Below are 23,385 nucleotides of genomic sequence, written 5' to 3'. Positions count from 1 at the left end.
TTCTGACTAAATAGGGCTTTTTACATAAAACTTGGCTGCACTTTAGTAGCAGGACCTGAGTAAAAAACAGTAACTACACATGGTTGAAATTTTAAATACTATTAATAGTTGGAAATTAATTTCAAACTTCAAAAATAAAATATCAGATTGAGTTAACTGATAGAATCAAAGTCATTATCCAAAGTACGTATCTCCTAGAATTTCCTCAGCTCAAAATGGTGGTAAGCCTGTAAAATCATAAATCCAAGGATGATTAAAAACAAACAGACACACAAAAAAAGAGGTAGGCAGTCTGCAGAGGAGAATTGTGCAGATGTGTGAAGAGGAACAAATGTAAGACCTTGGGGCTATAGAAAAAGAAATGGAGAGAGAAGCTTCTGAACTCCGTTTCCTTGAGGCTGGATTATACATGAGGATCCTATGATTCTCTTACATTTTTTTCAATAAACTCCCCTTAATTCTACTTATACTTTGTGAATGGGTTTCTGTTCCTTGTAACAAAATATACACTAAGGTCACATTGCAATAATATCCCCCAAATGTAGCATAATTCAGATGCCACATGCACTACACATAGAGCCCATAATTTTAATCTAAACAAAAATTTATAGATTCACAGTAATTTTTTTTCATTTCTGCTATAAAGTTAAAAAGGTAATTCAGGTATGGATAGTCAGTGTACAAAAACCTAACTGGTAGAGAATTGTATAGAAACACCGAGAATGTGACCATTCCTCTATTTCCTCACCAGACTGGCCAATCTCATCCTCTCCCCAGAGGTAAACATTAATAACGTTTCTGATCTTTCATATGCCTCTACACATAAATGTCATATATTTTTGATAAGAACAGATACTACACTTGATCTTAGCCAAAAGGCTGAGAAGCGATTCATATATTTCTTAAACTAAGCAAGATAATACATATTTATTCTTTTGTAACTTGCTTTCACTATCATTAATAAGTCTTAGCTGTATCAGTCCACTTAGATCTTCAACAGCTCTATGGTATTTGTAGTACTGATGATTATAATATAATACCCTTAATTATACCCATAATTATTATCCTTTTCTTACTCTTTCCTTACTATTTATATAATGATTTATACATCAATTCCTATGCACATGGTTGAGAACTTCTGTGGAGTATATTCCAAGAAATGGAATTGCTGAGACAGCTTTCAAATACATTTCCCTAATTTGGCTATTGTTGAAAGTGCTGCTATAAACATTGGGGTACAAGTGCCCCTATGCATCAGCACTCCTGTATCCCTTGGGTAAATTCCTAGAAGTGCTATTGCTGGGTCATAGGGTAGATCTACTTTTAATTTTTTGAGGAACCTCCACACTGTTTTCCAGCGTGGCTGCCCCAGTTTGCATTCCCACCAACAGTGCAAGAGGGTTCCCATTTCTCCACATCCTCTCCAGCATCTATAGTCTCCTGATTCGGTCATTTTAGCCACTCTGACTGGCATGAGGTGATATCTCAGTGTAGTTTTGATTTGTATTTCCCTGATGAGGAATGACATTGAGCATCTTTTCATGTGCCTGTTGGCCATCTGGATGTCTTCTTTAGAGAAGTGTCTATTCATGTTTTCTGCCCATTTCTTCACTGGATTATTTGTTTTTTGGGTGTGGAGTTTTCTGAGTTCTTTATAGATTTTGGATACTAGCCCTTTGTCTGATATGTCAGTTGCAAATGTCTTTTCCCATTCCGTCGGTTGCCTTTTAGTTTTGTTGATTGTTTCCTTTGCAGTGCAGAAGCTTTTTATCTTCATGAGCCCCCGATAGAGCCTAAATGTCCATCAACTGATGAATGGATAAAGAAATTGTGGTTTATATACACAATGGGATACTACTTGGCAATGAGAAAGAATGAAATATGGCCTTTTGTAGCAATGTGGATGGAACTGGAGAGTGTTATGCTAAGTGAAATAAGTCATACAGAGAAAGACAGATACCATATGTCTTCACTGTTATGTGGATCCTGAGAAACTTAACAGAAGACCATGGGGGAGGTTAAAAAAGTTTGAGAGGGAGAGAGCCAAACCATAAGAAACTCTTAAAAACTGAGAATGAACTGAGAGTTGATGGGGAGTGGGAGGGAAGGGAGGGTGGGTGAGGAGGACACCTGTTGGGAGGAGCACTGGGTGTTGTATAGAAAACAATTTGACAATAAATTTTATACTAAAAAAAAAAAAGATATTTCTGTCCTACCCCTAAGGGGTAAGAAAACTTGTAAGTAAGAGAAAAAAACATATTTCCCTTATATTCACCAATGCCAGACATTAAACATTATCTTTTCATTTAAAAATTGGGGGGCGCCTGGGTGGCGCAGTCGGTTGAGCGTCCGACTTCAGCCAGGTCACGATCTCATGGTCCGTGAGTTCGAGCCCCGAGTCAGGCTCTGGGCTGATGGCTCGGAGCCTGGAGCCTGTTTCCGATTCTGTGTCTCCCTCTCTCTCTGCCCCTCCCCCGTTCATGCTCTGTCTCTCTCTGTCCCAAAAATAAATAAACGTTGAAAAAAAAAATTAAAAATTGGTACAATTTTTACCAACCTGGTGGGTGAAAAAGTTCATTTTCTCTCATTTTAATTCTTATAATTCAAAGAGCAAACACATAATAATTTTTTAAATTTTATTTAATTTACTTTTGCGTATCTAACTTAGAATACATGGTTTCATATGGGGAAATCAAATAAAAATTTCAACCATGTTTGAAAAAATGATTATATAAACTATTATATCACAGGCAATATACTCAAAAAATAACAAACCCATGGACATTTCTTATAAGCAAACTCACCATGTACTTAAATATATTGGTAACACTTTTATATATCAATATTTTATAAGCATCTGCTGTTTTTTCATAATGTAACAAAAGTTACTTTACAAGAGAAAGAATACAAGCTAATTTAAAATTTAAAAAAAAGAAAAACTGTTTTGCTCACTGTACTCCTGTTCATTATATTGGCACCAATGTATGCTCATTGCCTCTTCCCAGACACTGTCCACCCTTGTAGAGGATAATATATAAGTGCAAATGGCCCCACAATGACCATGGACCCTTCTCCCCTCTCCATAATAGAATAGGACTCAAAAGCAAAATTAGTAAGACAATAACACAATGAGACTGATTTCTCTAAGGCCTAGGCTATTATAATTCCTTTTCCAAATTTTTCTATGTTTTAAAGCAAAGAAAGAAAGAAACCAAAGCATAATTTAAAACAAACTCTGTTTACCAGAAAATAAAGCAATGTCCTGTGGTCTCAATGGAGCAAGTTGTACAATTATACTGTGATGCAGTGGAGAATTAAGAGTATGCGTTGACCTTACAATCAGACCATTTGGGTTTTAATGCCAAAGTCACCTCTTACCTTGGGCGGATCCACTTCACCAATCTTGTCCATCACAAAATAGATATAATAGTAGTTACTCCATAGACAAGTTGGGATTGAATGGGTATTGAATGCAGTCATCCTTGTAAAGTTCTCAGCCTCTATCTAGTACTGCCTAAATGTTAAGTAATAGTATCTAAATTGCAATGGAGTTGAATAGTGAGTCTTTGTTTTACAGGCAGGCTGTATGTGTGCTAAGATGAGAGGATTTCCCCAAAGGGCTGTGGAGTATAGAGGAATGAGGTGCCTTTACTAGGGCTGGATACAGTGGTATGAACAAAGGTAGGGAAGGCAAGGTGAGAATATAAATCATAAAGGGATCATAGAAAAGTGGAGCAAACTTCTTTAGAAGAAAGGAAGTTAGAGACACAGGGCTATAAGAGGAGCCAAGTGTGGGAGCAGTTGGCCAGGAACCTGGATGGATCCCCACTAGATGCAGAAACTACTTACCTGTATCAAAACATTCAGCCAGGCAACTGGCTATGATGGTGTTGGTCCTGCCCTGGGGTAGCCCTCCCTACCCAGTCTTTAGGAGAGTCTAGCTCCCTGAATAGTGATCTTGACAAGTGACCAAAGGGCTAGAGATATTGAGGCTTTCCCTTAAGCATCTTCTAGTCCATTCATTCATTCAGTCATTATTTATGAAAAATCTATTAGGGGCCAAGAATTAAGTTAAATGCTGGGGATACAGTGGGTATAAACAGTGGGTATATACAGTGGTAGAAACAAGTGAATATATAAAGACAAATTGTAAATAATTCTATGGACAAAAAAACCCAGGAGAAACAATCTAATTTATATTATTAGTTTAGTGACGATAGTGGGGGGCAGGGCTAGGGAAGGCTTCTCAGTGGGGGTGACATTTAAGGTGAGAACAGATAAGCAAGAATTAGACATCGTTGGAAGAAGAGCTTCCCTAAAGAGAAAACATCAGGTACAAAGATCCTGAGTAGGAATGAACAATCCAAGAATTGAAAGTAGACTGGCGAGCCATGTGCCAGGGTACCAGTGGCACAAGATAAAGTTGGACAAGTAGGCAAGGACCAGATAATACAGGGCATTATAGGCCTTTGTTGCAATTTGGGTTCTGAGGTGGAATTTAGCTTCCAGGTATTTATTAAAGAGTTTCCTTTAGATCAACACCTGCAGAAGAGGGGAAGAAAGTAAGCAAGATGGAGCAGAGCAAGAAGGGGGCTAAGAGTAAGGCCAAAGGACAGTTGCAGCTAACTCCATGTGGAGTCAGAATAGTCCCACAGGGTAATCCAGAGCTGGGCCAAGACAGCCAAGCCTTTTTACCCCTGCATGGACCTGTCATCAGCTATGGACCCCTCGAGGAAGGACAGGACCTTGGGCAATGCACCTTCAGGAAGCTAAAGCCATTCCTGAAGGTCTGACAGTTGAAGGCATCTAACAACAGCATTTCTAGTAACGAGGGCAACAAATCTTTCTTTGAAGAGGAATCTGGGCAGGACATCACAGTGTTTACCACAGTCATAGTCTTGGGAGTTGAAATTTTATTTGTATGCAAAAGAAAGACTCCAAAGGATGGGAGAAAGGTTAGTAGCATGACTCAACCTGCATGACCAATAGAGCTGCTATGTGGAGACTGGACCAGGGGGGCATAAGCTTGGAAACAGAGGGCACCAGCCTGGCTCAGTCAGTAGAGCATGTGACTCTTAATCTCAGGGTCCTGAGTTCAAGGCATGAAGCCTACTATAAAAAAAAAAAAAAAAGCTTGGAAGCAGAGAGACAAATCTGGAGGCTATTGTCCAGGTGAGAGATGATGAAGGCTGGGATGAGGGTGGAAGGAGTATAGATGAAGAGAAGTGTATGGTCCACTTGAGATGTATGAGAGAAGGAAAGAAAGGAATTGATAAGAGCTTAGGTGAGTGAAAAGAGGGCAAACCAAGAATGCCCAGATGCATCCTGCTCCCCTAGAGGCCTGGGAGGTATCACTATAGCCCTGGAGCCAGGAATCCTTTCAAGAAATCATCTGGTGAGGGATTGGTACAAGCACGGCCCTGGGAAAAGGAAGTGTTAAGTAGGAATGATGTGTTAACTGAAAAAGGAAAGTTAGTACTCAAAGATTTATTTCACTTTATCTTGACAAAATAAAGAAACCTGGAAAGCTACATTCACTTCAAACTTAGAAAAAAAAAAGGATAGAACTAAATTTTTATATCAATACAAAATCTACTGACACATTATGGAAGAGAAATGTGTGAAATCAAAGGTTATGCAAAATAACCCAGTATTCTTCAAAATATAAATTTCATTTATCTGAGTGGCTTTTGCAAGATATCACAAACAGAATTTGACTATTTGGGGACATAGCTTTGAACTTGCTTTCTTTCAACAACAAATTAGACTTAATGTGGCCTCAGTCTTCCATTTGACATCAACATAATGGGCCAGCAATGGGCTGGTCCTCAAACAAGCGATCAAAACCACATCTTTGAAAAAGGCAACATCTCCTTTCGACAAAATTCTGCCAAAATAGTTCACTCATTATAGCTTTAAAAAGTGAGAACAAAGCTGCATGTCATTATAAGGGCACTTTGAACCACATTTTGGAGGTAAAAGAAACCTTTGAGAATATATAATCCAACTATTCAATTTTATAAATAGGAAGACTAAGACTCATGGCACATCTCCTATGTGTGACAGAGTATAAACTACAATCCAACTCTCTTACCCTGAATATTTCTACTATGCCCACTGTCCTTCGAATGACGAGAGATAGAAGGAAAGCTCAAGAGTGGAGCTGTTAACCAGTTATTCCTAAAACTAGGATTCTACCTCTTAGAACATGATAAAGAGGATTTGCTTATTGTAACTCTTCACCAAAATGAATTGACATCAAATCACTATAAATGGTCTATAAAATATTGTACATTTTATTCTCAAGTGTTTTTTTTCTTTTTTTAATATTTATTTATTTTTGAGAGAGAGAGAGAGAGGAGGGGAGAGGCAAAGACAGAAGTAGACAGAGGATCTTAAGTGGGCTCTGTGTTGACAGCAGAGAGCCCAATGTGGGGCTCAAACTCACAAACTGTGAGGTCATGACCTGAGCTGAAGTCAGATGCTCAACTGACTGAGGCACCCAGGTGCCCCAAATGTCTTTTTCTCTTGAATGTAAACTCTGTTCACATCTTTACATTTTCTTGAAAGCTCCATCAAGCTTTAATGTGCCATTAGAGCAGTGCTCATGCCCATGAATTTCTAGCTTTCATACCATCATTTTGCAGTGTCTTTCTTTTTCATAAAGTTCAGTGAACAGAAATTGCATTCTGAAACACAATCCTCTGGATCACAAACCTTCCATTGGACTGGATTATGTCCAATGTTCAACCCATCACATACACAGTAGAACCAATTCCTGACCCATGAAGAAAACAGCATGTCCCAGAGACCTTTTGTATGATTCTTTTCGTTAACAGAACCAGTGAGGCTCAACTAAATTCAGTCTTAGATTTCCAGTGCACCATGGCTGGATGCCCACAGAGGAACATGTGCCCTCCTAGAATATAGTAAAACTTAAAATTGGTAATTTCTGTCCTTTCTCAGAATAATGTGAGGAAGCACGATACCTTTCTGCTTGTGTTTATAGATGCCCCCCTTCCCAAATGTCCCCACACTACACCTACAACTATTTTAATGGGCATTGCCAGACTTAGTAGAGAGAGAGGAGACAGAGAGAAGGGGAGAAGAGGGGAGGGGAAGGAATAGGCATGGGGGAGGAGAGAAGAGGAAATGCTTATGAACCAGCTCTCATTAAACTTGTCCTCTCACTGTTTTCTCCTAGAAGCTAAGAAGAATTTGGAGGAATTCCCACACAAACAGAACTATTTTTTTTGTTGGTATGACCAATATAAATTGAACAGCAAATTTCTGATAAATGCCAACCATGAATAAAATTAGTCTGTCCTCAGGACCTCCAGGGCTTTAGGAACCAGCCAATATTTTACAAAATGTAGTTCACGTCTCTTAAAATTAAAAAAAAAAAATAGTGACCATATTCAATGAGCAACTGAAGACTAGAAATACAGAGTATGAAACTAAAGAAAATAATTTATATAAAGTGATTATCATGGTGCTTGGCATTTAGAAGGAGCTCAGCAAATAAAAACTTATTATTACCATTATTATTTGTGTAATGGTGTAACCCAATAGAACAATAAAATTAACTGGTCACAAGTTACCTATATACATAAATGTTTGTACATGTGGTAATCAGCCATAAATAATAAATTCTCATAAATTCGTGTGATTAATATTACCTTTACAGAACCAGACCCAGTTCTTCTCTTTTCTGTTTTAGAGCTCTGCATCTTCATAATGTATCATTGTTTATGTCTTCCTTAGGTGCGCTGTAATCCTCTTTCCACATTCATGATAATCTTATTCCTGAAAGCCATAAAGTCCACATAGGATTCCCCCAAGTAGGTGCCCCTGCTTCCCCACCTGGCCTTAGGTGATCATCCTGGGTCTCCTCTGGAGGAGGCCTGGCTTGAGTACCAGAGGAAAGAGGTCTCAAGACTGCTGATTCTGGAGTGTGGGTAGTACAAAGCAAGCTAGCAGCATCCCCTCATAGAAAGAGCAGGTGCAGGTTGGGGGCAGGGAGATTCAGAGCCAAGGAGTTGAAGTGCTCTTGGAAAAGACCAGGGTGACATTCAACTCTGGCTCTGATGGATTCTGCACAGAATCAGCTGGAAAGGTGGGTAGATGGGATCCAGCTGGGTCAGGACTGGGCCAGAGATGCCAGTGAACCCTTTAATTTCTCAACAGAAATTGTGCAGGCCAGGAGAGAGTGAGATGATATATTCAAATTGCTGAAAGAAAAAAAAAATCCAACCCATAATACTTCCACTAGCAGAGCTGTCCTTCAGAAATGAAGCAGAGATAAAGACTTTTCCAGACAAACAAAACCTGACAGAGTTTACCACCACTAGACCTGCATTACAAAAAAAAAATGCCAAAAGGAGTTCTTCAAGCCGAAATGAGAAGATGCTAATTAGTAACATAAAAACAAGTAAATATAAAGCATGTTGGTAAGGCAATTACATACTTAAATTCAGAATACTCTAATACTGTAGTATGCTGATGTGTTAACCACTGAACTTTAGTATAAAAGTTAAAGGACAAAAATATTAAAAAATAACTATAGCTATAAGAATTGGTTAACAGATACACAATATAAAAAGATAAAAATTATGGCATCAAAGACAAAACAGAGGGGAGTAAAAGGGTGGAGGTTTTGTATGAGATAAGTGTTAAGCTGCTAACAGATTAAAAGAGACTGTTATAACTATGAGATGTATCATGTAAGCCTTATGGTAACCATGCAGCAAAACCTACAGTGGGTCCACAAAAGAGACAGAGAAGGGAGCCAAAGCACGCCACTCTAGAAAATCATCAAGTCACAAAGGAAGAACACAAGAAAGGAACAGAGGAGCTATTAAATAGCCAGGAAACAATTAATAAGATGTCATTTTTCCTATCAATATTTCCTTTCCTATCGATATTTACTTTAAATGTAGACAGATTATTCAATCAAAAGATAAAGAGTTGCAGAATAGATTTAAAAAACAAGACCCGACTATAAGTGACTCACTTCAGCTTTAAGGAAACAAGCAGGCTGAAAGAGAAGGGATGGACAAAGATATTCCATGCAAATAGAAACCAAATAAGAACAGGGGTAGCTATATTTATATCAGACACAATAGACTTTAAGTCAAAAATAGTAACAAGAGACAAGTAAGGCCATTATATAATGATAAAGGGATCAATTCATTAAGAGGATATAATAATTTTAAATATTTATGCACCCAACATCAGGGCACCTAAACATATTAGATCTAAAGAGAGAAAAACAGCAATAGAATAAAATTTGGGGACTTGAATACCCCACTTTCTACAATGAATAAATCAGACAAAAAATCAATAACAAAGTATTGGACTTGAAATACACATTAAAACAATTAGACTATACACACACGCACACACACACACACACGCACAACATTCTATCGAAAAGCAGGAGAATATGCATTCTTCTCAAGCACTTATAGAACATTCCAGGATAAATCACATTAGGTCACAAAACAAATATTAACAAATGTAAGAATATTGAAATCATATCAAGCACCGTTTCCAACCACAATGATATAAAAACGTAAATCAGCAGGTGGAAAATTTAGAGATTAAACAATATACTCCTGCATCACAACACTTACGTGATGCAACAAAACCAGTTCTAAAAGGGATGTTTATAGCAATAAAAACCTACATTAAGTAAAAAGAAAGTTCTCAAGGAAAGGCAATAAAAGAGATCAGTCAAACTAAGAGCTATTTTTTTTGAAAACAGGTAAACAAAACTGACAAATCTTTAGCTACACTAATTAAAAAAATAGAGAAGACTTAAATAAATAAAATTAGAAATGAAAAGAGACATTTTAACTGATACTACAGAAGTACAAATGATCATATAAGACTACTATGACAAATATACACCAACAAATTAGATACCCTAGAAGAAATGGATAAATTCCTAGAAACATAAAACCTACAAAGACTGAATCATGAAGAAAAACTATGAGCATAGCAATAATGAATAAATACATTGAATCAATCAAAAACTTCCCAACTACAACAAAAAGCCAAGGACCCAATGGCTTCATGGTGAATTCTACCATTTAAAGAATTAATACCAATATTTGTGGAACAATTCTGAAAAATTAAAGAGGAAAGAATACTTCCAAACTCATTTTATGAGACACGCATTACTCTGATACCAAAGTCAGACAAGGACAATACAGGAAAAGAAAATTACAGGCCAATATCCTTGATGAGCATAGATGCAAAAATCCTCAACAAAATATTAGCAAACCAAACTCAATAGCACATTAAAAGGCTCATACATCATGTGGAAAACAACATGGAATTCTTCAAAAAAAATTAAAAATAGAACTACCATATGATCTAGTTATCACACTAATCGGTGTTTATCCAAAGAATATGAAAACACTAATTCAAAAGGATATGTGCATCCTTATGTTTACTGTAGCATTATTTACAATAGCCAAATTATGGAAGTAGCTCAAATGTTCATTAATGAATGGACAAAGAAGATGTGAGATATATAGATAGATAAATGGATAGATAGATAGATAGATATAAAGGAATATTATTCAGGCATAAAAAAGAATGAAATCTCACCATTCGCAACAACATGGATGGATCTGGAAAGTATAATACTAAGTGAAATGAGTCCGTCAGAGAAAGACAAATACCATGTGATTTCACTCATATGTGGAATTTAACAAACAAAACAAACAAACAAAGGAAAGAAAGAGAGAGACAAACCAAAAAATAGACGCTTTTTTTTGAAAGCTTCTTTTTTGACAGAGAGAGAGAGAGAGAGCCCAAGCAGGCTCCATACTGTCAGCGAAGAGCCCCACATGGAGCTCAAACCCATGAACAGTGAGATCATGACCTAAGCCAAAGTCAAGAATCAGATGCATATCTGACTGAGGCATCCAAGCACCTCATCCCCCCGCAAAAAGACTCTTAATTATAGAAAACAAAATGATAGTAGTCAGAGGGAAGGCAAGGAGGGGAATGGGTGAAGTCAGTGACAAGGATTAAGAGGACACTTATATTGATGAACAATAAGTAATACATAGAATTATTGAATCACTACATTGTACACCTGAAAGTAATATAATACTGTATGTTAACTGTACCAGAATTAAAATAAATAAGGATCATACATCATGATCAAATGCGACTTATTCCTGGGATCCATGGATGGTTCAATATACATAAATCTATCAATGTGATATACCACATCGACAGAACAAAGGATAAAAATTAAATTAACATCTCAATAGGTGCAGTAAAAGCATTTGACAAAATTCAACGTCGTTTTATGATTAAAAACTCTCAACAAATTAGGTATAGATAGGATGCACTTCAACAGCAAAGGAAACTATCAACAAAATGAAAAAGCAATGAGAGTCACTAGAGCAGGCATCTCTGATGGTGGATTCCCATTATTTAACATAATACTGTCCTAGCCAGAGCACTTAGGGAGAAAAAAAAGAGAGAGAGAGAAGAAATAAAAAGCATTCAAGTCAGAAAGGAAGAAGTAAAACTGTCTCTCTTTGCAGATGACTTTATCTTTTATATAGAAAACCCTAAAGATCACCAAAAAATTTTAGAACAAGTGAACTCAGCAAAGTTAAAGGATTCAAAATTAATATACAAAAATCAGTTATGTTTCTACACAGTAACAATGAACTATTAGAAAGAGAAATTAAGAAAGGAATCCCATTCACAATTACATTAAAAGAATAAAATACTTAGAAATAAATGTAACCAAGGAAGTGAAAGATCGGTATACTGAAAACTACAAAACAAGAAATTGCAAGAAATTGAGGAAGATGAAAACAAATGGCAAGATATCTTGTGTTCATGGTCTAGATTAATAATATGGTTAAAATTGGGACACCTGGGTAGCTCAGTCAGTTAAGCGTCCCACTCTTGATTTCAGCTCAGGTCATGATCTCACAGTATGTGGGATCGAGCCCCACATTGAGCTCCATGCTAAAAGCATGGAGTCTGCTTGGGATTCTCTCTCTCCCTCCCTCTCCACCCCCCCCCCTCTGCCTCTCCCCTGCTTGTATGCTCTCTCTGTCTCTTTAAAAATAAATAAAGTAAAAAAACAATAGTTAAAGTTGTTAATAACAGTATTGTTGATATTGTTAATATTGCTAAAATTCTATTGTTAAAATGACCTAAGGTGATCTATAGATTCAGTACAATCCCTACCAAAATTCCGATTTGGCAATTTTCCACAGAAATAGAAAAAACAATTCTAAAATTCGTATGGAACCACAAAAGACCCTGAATAGCCAAAGCAATCCTGAGAAAGAAGAGCAAAGCTGGAGGCATCACACCTCCTGATTTCAAACTGTATTACAGAGCTATAGTAATCAAGACAGTATTGTACTAGCATATAAACAGACACAGACCAATAGAACAGAATCAAGAGCCCAGAAATAAACACACCCGTCAACTGATCTTTGATTAGGTCATTAAAAACACACAATGAAGAAAGGATAATCTCTTCAATAAGTGGTGTTGGGAAAACTGGACATTCACATACCAAAGAATGAAACTGGGCCTCTATCTTACATCAAACACAACAATTAACTCAAACTTGATTAAAGACTTAACTATAAGACCTGAAATCATGAAACTCCTAGAAGAAAACACAGGGAAAAACGTTCTGACAATGGTTTCATGAACAATGTTTTGGATATAACACCAAAAACATAGGCAATAAAAAGCAAAACAAACAAGTTAGTATACATTTAACTAAAAAGTTTTTACAGAAAAAATAAGTAACTAACTAAATAAATAAAATTAAAAGGCAACATACAGAATGGGAGAAAACATTTTTAAACCATATATCCAACAAGGGGTTAATGTCCAAAATATATAAATATTTACATAACTTAATAGCAAAAGAACAAATAACCCAATTGAAAATGGGCAAAGGACCTGAATAAATAAACATTTTTCAGAGAAGACATACAAATTACCAACAGGTACATGAAAAGGTGCTCAACATCACTAATCATCAAAGAAATGCAAATCAAGACCACAGTGAGATACTACCTCACACCTGTTAAGATGGCTTTCATCCAAAAGACAAGAGCAAGTATTGGTGAGAATGTGGGAAAAAAGGAACTCTTGAACACTGCTGATGGAAATGTAAACTGGTATAAGCCATATGGGAAACAGTATGGAGATTCCTCAAAAACTTAAAAATGGAACTACCATATGATCTGGCAATTTTACTTCTGGGTAAATATCTTAATGAAATGATATCACTATCTGGAAGAGATACCTACACTCCCATGTTCATTGCTGCATTATTCACAATAGCCCAAAGGGGCTCTGTTGGCTCCCTCAGACCATCTGCCTAGATGCTTCATCTATCCATCCCTACTCTACTGCTGCCATGCCATTGTGGATGCTGCACCATTTTTAGATGCTTGACACCTGGCCTGCCTTCAACTAGAAAGCAAAGCACACATCCTGCCTGTTGTCAGAAACCCAAATCTATATATGGTTTGGAACACACATATGCCTCTGATCTTCACCCCTGGCCTCAGCTCCACCTGGGAGTCAGAGCACAGGACCCTTTCTCAGAGAAACTCGGTGGTACTGAACTGTCTTGCCTTCTAATTCTCTTCTCTCCCCTGTCTGTAGGATCCTTAGTTCCTCTCCAACAAGGAAAGCAGCTCTGACATCCACATGCATTCCTTCCAATCTAATGTGTTAATGGCAAAAGTTTCAAGCACTGAGTCTTTCAGGATCTTAGCTTTTGATGTTCAAAATTCAGCCTTTTGAAATCAAAATTTTTTCTTTCAAACTGGAAAAAAGGCCCATTTTGAAACTCAAACCTGAGAATTACTTCCTCACTTTTTTCTCTGGGTAATACTCCTTACCAGAGGAAACTGATGTCTCTGATTTGATATAAATGGGAGAAGAGCTACCAGAATTAAAAGAAACTACTAACAGGATGGTTAAAATTGGTTGATACTAAAATATTATGCCTCATCTATGAGTATTGCTTACCAAAGGATTTTGGTCCTTTCTGGCTATGCATACATTCAACTTGGCAGGAATACAGCCTATGAGTACTGCTCTGGCCCACATCAGCCTTTCTTTTTTCTATTTGTTGGCAATATCTAGTTATATAAAATATTTATATTTTCAGGAACATTTGGTCCCCATCACTATTCAAGTGACTTGGATTCAGAACCACCAGATCCATAGAATATGTGGATAAAATGTAGAGCCAGCCTATTCAGTAGATTCCAGTACTAGCCAAGAAAACACTGGCACCAAGCAGGAAAAACAAAAATGGAAAAGATGTAAGTGTTTAAGAATTATTAACTGAGTATCATTCTTTGAAGCAAATAAGAATGTAAAAATTCTCTATCAGTAGCAAAGCTCATTAGTTCTTTTAATGTGTCAAGTGAAATGCCACAGATTCCTCCTGTCTTTCCAAGAATGTTTTGTTATACTTGACAATTTTTCATTGAAATTTACTAAAATAACTCTGAAAGAAACCTCTATTGTATAGCTGCAGGCCTTGAAGCAAATGTGAGTTTGGCTAAGCTAAGTGAGGAGAATTTACATCTGTGTCAAGCTACCCTAGCTTATAATTCTTTTCCTAAATTACAAACAACTTTGATTAAAGTGAATACTGCTTTTTTTTTTTATCAACCACAGTTAAATGAGATCTATACAGAAGCCATTACAATCTGAAACTCACAGAAGCCCTAATGTCAGTGTTTCAGCAATTTCAATGTTCAATAATTCGTAGACTCCTATTGTCTCTGGGTTAGATACAAGTCAAAGAAAGAAAAGAGGTGATTCATAGAAGCCTAAGACAAAGAGGTCATTCAGTTCATTAGAAGGATCATATTTCAGTCTCCCAGGGGATGACAAATCATCTTATTTCAAAAATCTATAACCTTCTCAAATTGCTGGTTCTAATAGTCTATGTTCTTTGTGTTTTTTCTTTAAATCTTTCCTGTTTATAAAATTAATATTTTAAATGTACATAATATAGAAAATAATAAAGAGGACCTCTCCCTCTCTGCCTTCATGATACTGGCACCCCATGCTAATCATAATGAAATACAAGCAGAGTCTGAACACTTGAATCCATGGGTGATTCAGATGTAGCTGGGGTTTATTTCTGCAACTTCAGAGACCTGTCCTCCAGAACCTTATTTGGAGGAATATTGGGAAGCCTTCAGGAGAGAACTCTCCTGAAGGAGTGCCCATGATAAGCCTGATCTGGTGAGAAAGCTCTTAGGGGTGGAGGAAGGGATGGTGCATCACACACTGTGCAGTGGACTTGCCTATTCGATCACTATCTGAGCCCTATGAGGGTATGGGGTGGATGCTGTGAATAAAGACTGTAAAAGCAACTTCACTATACTCTGACACACTGGGGCCCAGACACCACTTCCTTAAGACTCCTTTGCAGATTATGACAGAGAGCCTTCCTGGGGCCCAGAAATGGCTTGAGCACATCTGTGATGAGCCTGGCACAGGGGTCTAGCCTCAGTGCCTAGTGGGATCATCCTAGCTGGTGAACATATATAAGAACCTTGCACCTCCAGAACTCCAAAATATATTTGGAACACGTTTTATAAAAAGCCTAAGTTCTATATAAAATGGAAAATAAGCATGGCCGGGGGGGAAATAAGGGTTTTTACTGTTAGTGTAAATTCATTAGTGTCTACAGGCAGGTGAGGGCTATGAAATAATATTAAATGGTCATAATTTTTCATGATACTGGGGTTTCATTTTCTGAGGTGTTTTGTATCCTGTTCTTCCTGATATTTCTGATTTAAATTGCATCATGAACAGTTTGTTATTTCTCTTCAAAACATGCTTTTTTTTTTTTTTTAATTAGCGCCTAGATTTCTAGTCTTGGATCAAATTTCCCCTAATCCTAAGTGAAGCAGCTTGACATATTGGGTGGGAGGGCAACTAGACTTTGAGTTCGAATATTTAGTTTCGAGTGCCAGATCTATCATTTGCCTGCATTATCGAGCCCTTCGGTTACTTAATCTAGAAGAGGAAGGAAATACTACATATGTCATGGGACAAAATAGGCTTAGTAAAATATATGGAAAGTACAGATATCTTAAACTTCTATTATCTATCTATGTTTTTGTAAAACTTTATAGATTCCTTTATCATGACATACATGCTATTTTTCAATGATTTGTCTTTACATCCATTTCTTCCTCTAGACCATGAGCTTTCTGAAGGGATAGAAGACTCATTTGTGTTTGTGTGCCCGAAGCCTACCACAATTTCTGACATACAGTAAATACTAGATGATTATTTCATAAGTGAGTGGATAAATAAATGAATGGTACCTGATATTATTTTATTTACACATTTAAAAAAATAACCTCCTGTATACTATCTTACTGAATCCTCACAACAATCCTTGGGACAAGCTTGGTAGATACCATGAGTCGCTGAAATAAAATGCTGGAGGAAGCTCAAACATCTGACACCTTCTGGTCTTTGCTGGTTGTATCCATTGCTTCTAACAGATAAAAGTGGGCCCAATCTTTAAACTCTGATGTTAGTACCACATCCTTGTTCTCCACTCTCTTCTTCTATAGCTCTACCAGAGTCCACTCTGAGAATGCTTGCTATGTCCGCAACCCTCTTCTAAAGAGTTCCTGCCCAGAGATTTTTGCTTAAGTCGCTGTAGTTGATTCCTTAAACTTGTGTGGCCATGTGCTATACCACATATTTTACTATGTGACTTTGTGTTTTGGACCGGGGGAGGGACCTGACCAAAAGGCAATAAATCCCTGAACTGACCATCAGTCCATAAAGAGGCCTTATATGTCAGCTTTGTCCAACATGGATGACAGTTAATATTGGGCTCCCCAAAACATCACCAAAACAACCTGCTAATAAGAGAAATATGAGTTTATTGTTTACCTACTTGGCTTATCTACTGAGTGAGAGAGAACATCACCTCAGCAGTTTTAGTAGCGTCATAAAAAGGGAACAGCAAAGTCAAGATGTTGATTGAAATTTTTAAGTTTAAGATGGGTCCTTTTAATCAGTGGGAGAGGCATAATTCAGGGGTCAGTCAGGACTACGATATAATAATTTAGGAGTGGTGTACATGACTAGGTGATAATTTTGAGGGGAAGGGTTCTAAGAGTCTTGGGTCCCTCTGGTTTTTTTTTTCCCTGTTTCAAGTTTTTATTTAAATTCCAGTTAGTTAACATAAAGTGTAATATTAGTTTCAGGAGTAGAATTTAATGATTCATCACTTACATATAACACCAGTGCTCATCACAACAAGTGTGCTCCTTAATATCTATAACCCATTTAATCCCTCTCCTGCCTATCTCCCCTCTAGCAATGCTCAGTTTGTTCTCTATAGTTAAAAGTCTGTTTTATGGTTTGCCTGCTCTTTTTTCCACCATGTTCATCTGCTTCATTTATTAAATTCCATATGGTATTTGTCTTTTTCTGACTGACTTATTTTGCTTAGCTCAATATATTCTAGCTCCATACATGTCACTGCAAATGGAAAGATTTTATTCTTTGTTGTGGCTGAGTAATATTTATCCTTTTATCTTTATCCATTTATCAGTTGATGGGCATTTGGGCTCTTTCCTTACTTTGGTCATTGTTGACAATGCTGCTGTAAACATCAGGTGCCTGTATCCCTTCGAATCTGTATTTTTGTATCCGTTAGGTAAATACCTAATGGTGCAATTCCTGGGTCATAGGGTAGTTCTATTTTTAGGTTTTTGAGGAAACTCCAGATTGTTTTCTAGATGGTCTGTACCAGTTTGCATTCTCACCAACAGTGCAAGAGGGCTCCCCTTTCTCCACATCCTCACCAACATCTGTTGTCTTCTGTGTTATTAGTTTTAGCCGTTCTGACAAGTGTAAGATGGTATCTCATTGTAGTTTTTGATTTGTATTTTCCTGGTGGTAAGTGATGCTGAACATCTTTTCACATGTCTGTTAGCCATCTGTATGTCTTCTTTGTAAAAACATCCCATGCTCATGGATTGGACAAACAAATCCTGTTGAAAATGTCTATACTACCCAAAGCAATCTACAGATTTAATGCAATCCTTATCAAAATACCACCAGCATTTTTCACAGAGCTAGAACAAAGAATCCCAAAATTTATATGGAATCACAAAAGGACCCCAAATAGCCAAAGCAATCTTAAAAAAAGAAAAGCAAAAGTGGAAGCATCACAATTTCATACTTCAAGCTATATTTCAAAGCTGTATTCATCAAGCTAGTAAGGTACTGGCACAAAAGCACATAGATGAATGGAACAAAATAGAAAACCCAAAAATGGACCCACAACTATATTGTCAACTAATCTTCGACAAAGCACGAAAGAATACCCAGTGGAAAAAAAGACAGTCTCTTCAACAAATGGTGTGGGAAAAATTGGACAGCAAAATGCAGATGAATGAAACTGGACCACTTTCTTATACCACACACAAAAATAAATTCAAAATGGATGAAAGACCTAAATGTGAGACAGGAAACTATCAAAATCCTAGAGGAGTAAACAGGCAGCAACCTCTTTGACACTGGCCATAGCAACTTCTTACCAGACACGTCTCTGGAAGCAATGTAAACAAAAGCAAAAATGACCTCTTGGGATTTCATCAAGATAAAAATCTTCTACACAGTGAAGGAAACAGTCAACAAAACTAAAAGGCAACCTTTGGAATGGGAGAATTGTTTGCAAATGACATATCGGATAAAGTGTTAGTATTCAAAGTCTATAAAGAACATATCAAACTCAACACCCAAAAAACAAAAAATCCAGTTAAGAAATGCACACAAACTGGTTTTTGATACATTCTATTGAAGAGTTGATGGGCCTTTCAGGAAGTTACTGGAATGAACAATAAAGTTATTTACAACTTTTATCTTCCTGGCGAGAATCTCCTGAAATAGTAAAGTTATGCTTATGGAGACAGTCAGCTCTGTGGTTTTGGTTCTCATCACAAAGCAGAAGAAGCAAACCAGTAAGCAAAAGCATAAGGTGGAGGAACATTATACAGAGCAGAAACAGAAAATCTGAATCACACTGATGGTGGAGGGGCCAGAAGAGCAACCAAAGTGCATATTTTTTTCTCCCCAGTTGAGCCCGCTTTGCCCTCAGACAATGTGGGCCATCATGCAGCCCATCCCCTAACTGTTACTGTTTTCTTTATGTTGAGCAAAATGAATGAACCAACCCAAAACAGAGTATTCCATGATAAGCCTTAGGCTCACAAGTTTACATTCTCCCTTACGGTACCATTCAACAAAGCTTTGGAGTTGATGAGATCCCAGCTGGATAGGAGAGAAACAAATTACCAAATCAAGAAATTATGGATTCTGCTGGCATATTTTATACTTCCCTAGTATCAAGCAGGCAAAGTAAGCCCATTATGAAATGACTATCAGATCTCAAAGTTTGCTTCTAACACCCACTGCCTTGTGAACTGTACACATTCATAGAAGAAGTGAGTTTGGTTTCCAGTTACAAATGTGTCAGTTACAATGGATTTGGGAACTGTGCCTGTCCTTTCCCTGCAGTGTCCACTCTCTCGAGTAACCCATTTTTCCCTCTGTTTTCTGATCTCTGCCTCCTCTTGTATCATCTGTCATTCCTCCCACCCAGCATGAGCACCCCAAATTCTATCATTCAAGAGCCAGTTCTTTTAATTTGGGTTAATTGCAAAAGAATGAGTGTTATGTGATGAATAGAGAAAAGCCACTCAGAATGAGCAGCCTACACTTCCTCATATACCAAATGGCATGAGGGATGTCATATGCCAGAAATTCTTTGTGATGAGCAAGTTGCTCCTCTTATTTCTCCAACTCGGCCTTTTTTTCTCCCTAGAGCCTACATCTTTCATCAAGATGTAACATTTGCTTAATTAAAAAGTCACAGCAAATTGTTTGTCACTGAAATGGCAATAAATATGCTACTAACATTCTGTTCAATTGCCTATAAATTACATTAAACCTACGGAAAAGAGTATAGAGTCCTAGCTTTTATTTCTTGAGACCTCAAGAAGAAATTCGTTCAGGCTTACTGTATTTGTTAAAGTTTTATAGTGTTGTTTGAGGCAATCCATAGAAGGTTACTGTTCCTTGAGTAGCATGACATGATACAATCCCAGCTCTATAAATAACTATTAAAGTCACTCTCTCTACAAATAACTCTCATATCTAGATGGGATCTCACCACTTCTAAAGTTTTGTTGAATGAAACTGCGAGAATGGAAATTTGGGAACTTGCTTGCTCTGTGATCCTGCACAAGCTACTTCAAAATCACTTGTTCATTCATTAAATAAATATTCTTTAGGTTTTAATTATGTCCCAGGCTCTGTAATAAGAACTATGTAATGGCAAGGAAGATACAATCACTACCTTCCTTGGCCTTATGGTACAGTAGTGTCTTCAGTTGAAAAGGCAGTAGTATCTACTTCCCAAGGATATGAGGTTTCAATGAGATTAGTTTATGTGAAGAGTACCTGATTCAGTGCCAGCTCTGTAGCAACTACCTTTAATGTATTTCTCTTCTCTTTCCTCTTTTGATAGCATTCCAAGTATATTTCACTCTGGCTATGCTCCTTCACATTTCAGAGGCTATATACAGACAGAACAGATAAAAATGTCTTGTATGCCTATCAGATACTCACGCTACATTTCAGTAGCTAAATTCTCTATTTTTGTTTTAATTTTCTATTTTGTGTGTGTTGAGGGTAGGGAATATCTTTAAAAAAGAGTCTGCTGTTTTCTTTTTTTAAAATCTATCGCAACCTTAATTTCTTTTAAATAGATGCTGAGACAAGGATTAAACAGCAAATAATTTCACTGGAAGGTTAAGAAAAACCTGTTTGTTTCTCTACTCACAACACTTCTGACACCAAATGTGTAGCTTTTCTACACCAAGAAATTCTCTAATTTTCTGCAAATACCAATTAAGCGTCCTATAATTTAATTTATTCTCATACTAACTACTTGGAATTAGTATGGACTCCACAAGTCAAAGACTCAGTCCCACGCAAAACTGCCCTCCCATTTCAGATGACAATTGGAAAACTGGGCATCCTACACTTCTGACCAATTGACTATAAATCCCATGACCCCATCCAAGGGTTCAATAATTTGAACAGCTCACAGAACTCTGGAAAACACCGTTACTTACCATTAATGATTTCATACAAGGGTCGTAACTCAGGAAAGTCCAGGTACAAAAGATGTATAGGGAAAGGTGTGGGGAAGGAGTGTGGAGGTTCCATACCGTCTCTGGGCATTTCCTCCCAGTACCTCCTAGTGTTCACCATCCTGGAAGCTCTCTGAACCCTGTACTTTAGGAGGTTTTCTAGAGGCTTCATCACATAACGATTAACTCAATATTTTGTCCCTCTCCCTTCCCCGGGGATCGGGCTGAAAGTTCCAGGCATGGCTTGGTCTTTCTGGTCACCAGCACCCATCCCGATGCTACCTAGGAGCCCACCAAAGGTCATCTCATCAAAACAAAAGATGCTATAGGTCTTTATTGCAACAGTAAGATTTCTTCTGTGTTTTGTATTTCAGTGGTATGTAGGCTACAAGATCCATTCAAATACCCTAGATTTTTGAGAAGTCTTTTGCACATGTTCAGCTCAGAGTTGGCATTTCTAAGAGGTCTGCTTCTAAAATACAGGGCCAAGGGATGGTTTCAACACATCCTGCCTGCAATCCTGAAGCCTTGGAAGTCCCAGAAAGTTCAGGGGTATCATTCCCATCTGAAGATGGGGTCTGGAATCAATCTTGCCATTCTATATACAGTGTACATGTAGTGAACTTAGGGCTTCCACAGGCCTTTAGAATTATGGCCCCCATTTACCCCCAAACTGCGCCCATGTCTTCCTAATCCTTAATCCTTCTAAGGCTTTCTAGTTATCTCCCACTTTCCAGCAGCTGGACTTAAAGCCCTTAATGAGCTCAACCTGCCTGGGAACCACAGCCTTAACTTGCTCCAATTTATCAGTGTGGGTTAGATATTTTCCGCCAAATTCAACAGATTATCCAGAAGCATGATTCTGTTACTTACCTAATTTCATGTATAGCCAATTTCTGGAGACTTCTGATTTACATATTACTCACTGGATCACATCCTAGGGGCTTAAACACTGACCAAACCCACTTTTACTCTGCTCCTTAGGACACTATCATTTGGGAAGCCCTACTGGGAGAGATAACTAACCTGGGCCCAAGCCCCTGACTTCTTTGTCCCTGACTGATCCATTCCTGGTCCAGCATGCCTCATAGAAAACCTAGTCTGGAATGACTACACCATGGATCAAAGCCATTCTTTGATTCTTGCCCTCAATAGTTTCCACGATATCCTAAATCAAATGTACTCTCCTCTTGCAAGGGAAAGAATATGGAAACTTCAGAATTACTCCAACCCACCTGGCTTGGACAATACAATCTCAGAATATAGCTCAAAACCTATTTAGATGAAGTACATTACATTGGCTTTATTCTGAAATAATTATGCAGAAGTTTTCTATGGAAAACTTTAAGACAAATTCCTATTTCTGCTTGTTTGCTTTCTTCTACTTCACTATTAGTTAGAGGTGAGAAGAAAAAAAATTGGGGTCTTCCAGAGTTTTCATCTAGAGACCACCCTACTGAATAAATTCTAAAGAAATGATATGAGGGAAAAACAAAAATGAGGTCACAGCTGCTCATATCCCACATTACGATTATACTTGCTCTAGTAGTTTCGTATTTTTTGATATTTCTCACAGTCAAGGGATATGTTCTTTTTCTATTTCCATAAGGAGATGAAACTACTTTTAAAAAAATTATTTATTTATTTTGAGAGAGAGAGAGAGAGAGAGAGAGAGAGAGAGAGAGAGAGCATGATCAGGGGAGGGGCAGAGAGACAGAATCTTAAGCAGGCTTCACTCTCAATGCAGAACCTGATGTGGGACTTGATATCATGACCCTGAGATCATGACCTAAGCCAAAACTAAGAGTAGGACCCTTAACCAACTGAGCAACCCAGGTGCACCAGGAGATGAAACTACTTTAAAACATGAGAAAAGAAGATGGAATCAATCAAACATTTGTTGAGCTTACTATGTCATTGATTCATTCATTCCATAAACATTTACAGAGTGCCTGGTCTGTGACAGTCATCATGCTAGGCAGGCCCTGTCTTAGGATGTAGCAACAAACAACAGGGCATAATCCTACTGCTGTGGAATTTCCCAGGCAGAATACACTTAGATCAAACAGAGGTAATTCTTGTTTTTCTGGATGCTCATCCAGACTCCTTGGTATTCTGGTTGCTTGGTAGTGGTGGTGGTGATATT

The 23,385-nt window shown here is 37.6% G+C and overlaps 1 pseudogene; it reads right to left on the bottom strand.

The window, feature by feature from the left end:
* Nucleotides 1-774: 774 nt before the first annotated feature.
* On the bottom strand, nt 775-891 carry LOC122496888 (annotated as a pseudogene).
* Between the last annotated feature and the right edge of the window lie 22,494 nt (nt 892-23,385).

Source organism: Prionailurus bengalensis, chromosome A1 (genome assembly GCF_016509475.1).
Source record: "Prionailurus bengalensis isolate Pbe53 chromosome A1, Fcat_Pben_1.1_paternal_pri, whole genome shotgun sequence".
Lineage (NCBI taxonomy): Eukaryota > Metazoa > Chordata > Mammalia > Carnivora > Felidae > Prionailurus > Prionailurus bengalensis.
This window is presented reverse-complemented; position numbering and strand designations above follow the sequence as displayed.